We start from the raw sequence: 5,952 nt of genomic DNA on the forward strand, positions 1-5,952 counted from the left end.
ATGTGCTGGGAGGTGTTGTCATGGAGTACTAAAGTTGACCTTCATCCTGCTTACGAACAGCCAGTTTTTATCTCTTTTTCTGACTAAGAAGCTGCTTTCACCATCACATTTGGGATCTGATGTTAACAGGTTGATCCAGCTTTAAGGATTTCAAGAGCAGTGTGTGTCTTTTAAATGCTGTGCTTAAATATACATACTGACACACCTTTGATTTTTTTCAGTTTAATTTTGATCTAGTGTAGTCCTTAGTTGCAGTTACTCTTGGGCTATACAAAGCACCAAAAGTTTTAAAACTTGGAGGTCTTTCACCTTCCTTTCAGTGGGTAACAAAAAAGCATCAACAGACCTTTAGAACCTTCCTGACTGTAAACCTAGGATATCCTAATGCTTCCTATGCACAGATCATTCAGCCTATTTTACTGTAGTCCCTGCAAGTTTGTTTTACTTTCAGTGCTAACATGTTACAACTGTGTAAAGCATTTAGTGGAGTAGAAGTTCAACTATAACAATATAAAACTGAGTCATATACAGAGATTGGATGATGATTGGCTTTCTCAGTTAAGCTATAGACTTAAATGTTCTGCTAAATGGAGCGTAAGCAGAGCCTGATTTACATTAAAGCTGACAGGTTGTTGTTTCATTAGCAATATTTGCTGCATGCATTTCCATTTATTTTTGCTGAGAACAAATAAATACAGAAAGAAGACAAAGTGAGTGAACAATGAAATATCTTGGGGTTTTAACCCTTACTCTGTAGTAACTGAAATCTTGCATTTTCAAGCTTTGTGAAACCTCTCCATGTTTGTAACTTGTTACTGAAGTCTATTTTCCTTTAGGTTACAATACATCGAATGCTTTGTGTGTTGTAATACATATTAGGAAAAAATTCACAGAAAATTAGATGCAAAGTTTGAACAGAGCTTCTCAGGACTATTTTTCTTAATACTGTGTTTAAGTTCTTTTCTCTTACAGACTTAGAGAAGTGAGAAAACAAGAAATAAAATCCAAAAGATATTTTTATTAAATTAAGGGACTTCTGTTTTTGGTCCAGAGGTATTGGATTTGATTATATCTTTGTCTATTGAAATTTAATAGTAGAAATTTGACTTGACTGTTAATTGAAACTGGCTATCCAAACCAGGATTAAAACCACTGCTGACCAGTCTCCTCTAGATGGCAGGATGAGGCTTCTGGTAGGAGTCTTGATGCTTTTTTTTTTTTATAAAACTACTGTTTCAGTCATGATTTGAAGTTCTTACCAAGATTGTTTTTTATGACATGTTTCCTGTTCTGAATGTGCACTGTCTTTTTTTGGTGTGTGGTTTTCTGTAGGCTGTTTTGGTTTTTGTTTGGGTTTTTTTCAGTATCTTGAAACTTTTTACCTATATTATGAGAAACAATTCTGCTTCATTGTGTTAGAAACTTACTTTTCCTTCTAACTCTTCCACATCCCATCTCAAATCCTTTATATTTCAAAGACTTGTATTTTCATACAAGTTATTGGTAAAATGCTGTACAGGACCAGAGTGATTCCTGCAGCACTCCATGACAAATGTAGCTATTGAGTGACTTTGTAATGATGCTGTGATGTCTGTTACTGAACCAGTTTACAGCATGCTTCATGTTAATTTTGCATTAGAATTCATCAGGGAAAGTGACAGGTGGGACTGAGTACCTTTGAAAAGTTTATTCTTCAAGATACTATTGCAACGTTAAAATTGAAATCTGAGCAAATGATTTACCATGGTGTAGTTTGATAAATGAATACCAAATTACATGTCTTGTTTCTTAACTTCTTATGAACTGTCTTATTTTGTCTATATAAATGTCTATATAAATATTCTTGACAAAACTAGAACAAATGTACTGAATGCTTTATCCACCTTCACTGCTTTTGTCTATGAATGGTTGAGTGCTGTTATCCGGATTCCACACTTTTATTATATATATGTAATAATATATATTAATATATGTGTTATTATATGTATTTCCTGCTGTCCCTGACTTTTTGGCCATGGATTTGCATTTCTTTTGGTTTCTTGCTTCTCACACATCTGTTCTTTACAGCTGACTTTCCTTTTTCCCATAGGGTTACCTTTACTTTCTCTAACACTGGCTATTTTTTTGAATGCCCCACAGCTTCTGTTGGTTGAATTAAGTTGTTTACACATAACTTATGTTTTCTTTCCAGCTTGTTTGATGCCTGGTTTGATTTACAGTTGTCCTCCACTTTTTAAAAGTAGCCAGTTTTACAGTCACTGCTATTTCACTGGTCTGCATTTTAAGCTGCATACTCTCATGTGACTTAAATGGCTATATCTTAATTAGTGCAGAGTACTGTGAAAGTTCTTCTTTATCAGATGAAACTGAATACACTTGGTCTGCTTGGCTTGTACAGTAAGTTCAAGAAACAGGTGACTAGAAATGTCAGAGGTGACTTTTACTGTTAGAGGTCTGAGATACAGTGAATGTCATTCAGCTGGAAGAATGTCAGCAGACCTCCCTCTGGCATTTTATATGGGCGTCTGAGGAGTTGGGCTTTTTACTCTCTGTTACGATTTCTGTTTAGCGGAGCAGGTGTGTGTTAAGACTGCAGTAGTTTTATTGGGTAACACATCAGTCCCTGAGTGTGTGGGGTGATAATGTCAAAGGGGCTCTTTGACAGCTGAAGGGGTTAATGCTATTTTTGGTAATGCTGGTTCCCTCCTTGCCTGAAGGTCCAGTTACATCTTTCTGAATAAGGTAACTGTTGATCTGTCCCACCATGTATCTTCTAGTTTCAGTAGTACTTTAAGTTGCAACTCAGGCAAGATAAATTGTTTATTTTTGATGTTTTACCTTTCATGAGCTGTACTTTCATCTGCCTTTTACTAAGATTCAGACTTTGCACCATTAATTTGCTGATTACTTACATTTAAGATCTTCCTCATGGATTAGAAAGGATCTCCAGGGTGATCATGGGGAATATCTTCCTCAGCTCTCCTCCTAGCATGCTAGTAAGGTGTCTGTTCCTGGCAGAATGTTCTTCCCTTCCTTAGCACAGAACTCATCTGAAGGTTAGCTTTCCTTGAATGAAGCAGGTTTTCTTGTAGTGTGAACCAATGATTTCAATTTTTTTTTTTCTCTCCTCTCAAAGGATAGCCTATCTTTAGGACTCTGGTTTGTGTGTTTATTCTTTACTACAAGATGGTTCTGGAGTTTACCAGCAGCTTCCAGGCTCAGGGCCTGGTATCAATAATATATCTTTTGAAAAATAAAAAGTAATTTCTCAACACCTGTCCTGAGGTCTCAGCTTGTGTGTTTCCTTGCCTCCTTCTTAAGCTATGTAAAATTCTATCTCATCCTCTTGCTTGTTACTGCTTTTCTCTTTTTGCATCTGTTCTCTCATTAGAGCTACTTCCCTTCTGTTAAAGAGTTATTTTATTGGTTAGAATACATAGAAACTATTTTTACTATTACAAATTGTGCTTTGTGTGGATTTTGCTGTCCCTGTTAATGTGGTTATTGTAAGGGTGGGAGGAGGAACAGGTCTTAATGAACACACCTACTTTTAATTGTTCATGTAGTAAGGGTGACTTTGGGAGGCATAGTGTTACCGTAGCATGTGAGCTGCAGCCAGTTAGTGGGTCTCATCTCTGCTTTTGACAGAAGTTGGGGGGGGGGGAAGGTATAGACATATTGCCTCTTTATGGGCTTTTCCCCCCCCTCCTCTGTGTCCCTCCAGCTTTTCTTGGAGTAAGGTAGTAAGCACTGCAGAATGAGGAAACCTCAGTTGATGTGGCAAGCAAGAGGGAGGTAGTTCTTACCTGCGACCCCAGTCGCGGATCCTGACTCAATGTTTGTAGACCATAAAGCATCTAGTTTCATCTGGTTTGTGTAAATAACTGCAATCTAGCTCTGTTTTTCCACTGTATGACCCATTGCAGCTTTCAGAGCAACTGAATCAAAGCTCAGAAGATTTTTAAAGTTTTGGCTTCATGAACTAGCAGCTCTGGAAGTACATACGTTGCTTTTAAGCAAACCTAACTAGGTACTAAAGAGATTTTTATTATCATTGATTGCAGTTCTTTTTAAAGATCTGCCCTGTCATCCTTTTGAATAGATGTATAGAGGTGTATCTGAGCATGCACAGAGAAAAGTGTATTTTTCTTAATTAAATAAAAATGTGTTTTTCCCAAACTTTGGAATAACACTATGTGTAAAAGTAAATGGGCAAGATGGAGAAATGGGAAAAGCGCCATGTCACTGAAGGAATGTGGTTATCCAGGGACTTTCTAAAGGCCTTGCTAATGCCTCCCTGTGAATCTCATATCTTTCAGATAACACCCACTGTACTGGTTTACAAGTCCTAAAGTGTGTGTGAGGTACCACAGTCGTGTTTATAAAATCTCAGTGATGCCATAGAGATTATTTGGTTGCTATGCTATTGCTGTCTAGCTTCAGTGATGTTGCTGGTGCAAGGCTTCCAGAAAAGTTTATGATTTTTTTAAGGCCTAATATATTTGTGGAGGTAACGGTGCTTTTGTGCTGTATCGGCCTTAAATATTAGAAAGCGATAACTGACCCCACAGATGTGAGTACCATTTATAGTTTCCGTGTCAGTGATTGTTGCTAGTCTGCTCACTTATGTTAGATTACATTATTATTTGAAGTTAGGCTGTTTTGTGGCCTTCTTCCTGTAAAATTAGGAATTTAAGAATGACTGCCCAATGTCAAATCCTCACGCTCTTTCAAGTGCAATGAGACGGTTGTGGAACAAGCTCAACCAAGTTTCCCGATGTATAGTCCCCCATGGTTTTGTGTGCCCTGGCTTTTGCTGAACTCTAGCCTCTAGCAACTTTGCTCCTATTTTCTGTGTAAAACACTGATGTATTTTCCATAAATTTTCAAGCAAATTAAATAGGGAGGATACAGTGGAAGAGTTATTTGATACTATCTGTCAAGGGCCCGAGAATTAGACCTGCATGACCTGGGAGATGTCAGGTGAACAGCAAGAAGTTGGCCATCTTGTATCACAGACTGATAAAGGACTAGCTGACTAGCCAGGGTTTAGTCAGTCAGAGATATTTTTCCTTAATATGAAGAATGAGTAAATGACTAGGAGTTTTTAGCCTCGAAAGAGACAAATAGTGCAGTATGTGAAAAAGATCTGTAAAACTGATTAATGCAGAGAATGTGTGAATAGGAGATGATGACTCTTCACTGTTTCTCATAGTATGAGAGCCAGAGAAAATAAAATAGTGTGTCAGGACAGACATGAGGAGATACTTGCGCTGTGCATTAAAGTCAGAACTCATTGCCACTGGAGGTTGTGGGCACGGAGTTTACCTCGCTCAATAAAGGAGACAAATGATTGGAAGATAAATCTATCAAGGGTGTGTGACCACAGAGAAGTCACCAGTGGCTCGGAAATCTTGCAGATGCGGAAAGCTGGAAGAGATTTCTAGGCAGGTACAGCTACGTGCTTCCCTGCTCTTACGCTCTTCTGTAGGCATTTGCCATCAGCACATCAAGGTGCTTGGTTGGAAGGACCTTTTGTCTGACAGTGGGGTTCTTTTGCTTGTTTGTGTGTTTATTTTAGTAATAGGATAGACTGGATGGTAGTTAAGCAACTGCTACCAGAAATCACTGAGGTGTCCCTGTAATGGAGAGACCCTTCCAGAGACAGCAAGAGACAGATGGGGACACGAATGAGGAACAGCTGCCTTGCTCCCAAGTTAAGCTGTCCTTGGTTGTGAATTGTAGTCCTCTGCAGCCTCTGAAATTTCTGGAAAATCATAAAGGAGTCTTTCTGAACTCCAAGCTGTTTACAGATCGCCACTCTTTATTAGGTTGGTAGTCTTCAGTTTTTCATTTCTCTCAGGTAAATTCTGTCTATCATGGTCTCCTGCCTACAAGTTAAGCTTTTTTGTATCTTTGGAGGCGTAGAGCAGTTCCATCTTTTTCCTTCAG

The 5,952-nt window shown here is 38.3% G+C and overlaps 1 protein-coding gene across 1 annotated transcript in view; it reads left to right on the plus strand.

Moving 5' to 3' along the window:
* The window catches only part of LIN52 (lin-52 DREAM MuvB core complex component), a 43,232-nt gene that overhangs the window by 2,679 nt on the left and 34,601 nt on the right, over positions 1 to 5,952 (plus strand). The gene's annotated exons all lie outside the window — the stretch shown is intronic.

This window comes from Nestor notabilis, unplaced genomic scaffold (assembly GCF_000696875.1).
Source record: "Nestor notabilis isolate BGI_N333 unplaced genomic scaffold, ASM69687v1 scaffold19708, whole genome shotgun sequence".
NCBI classification, from domain to species: domain Eukaryota; kingdom Metazoa; phylum Chordata; class Aves; order Psittaciformes; family Psittacidae; genus Nestor; species Nestor notabilis.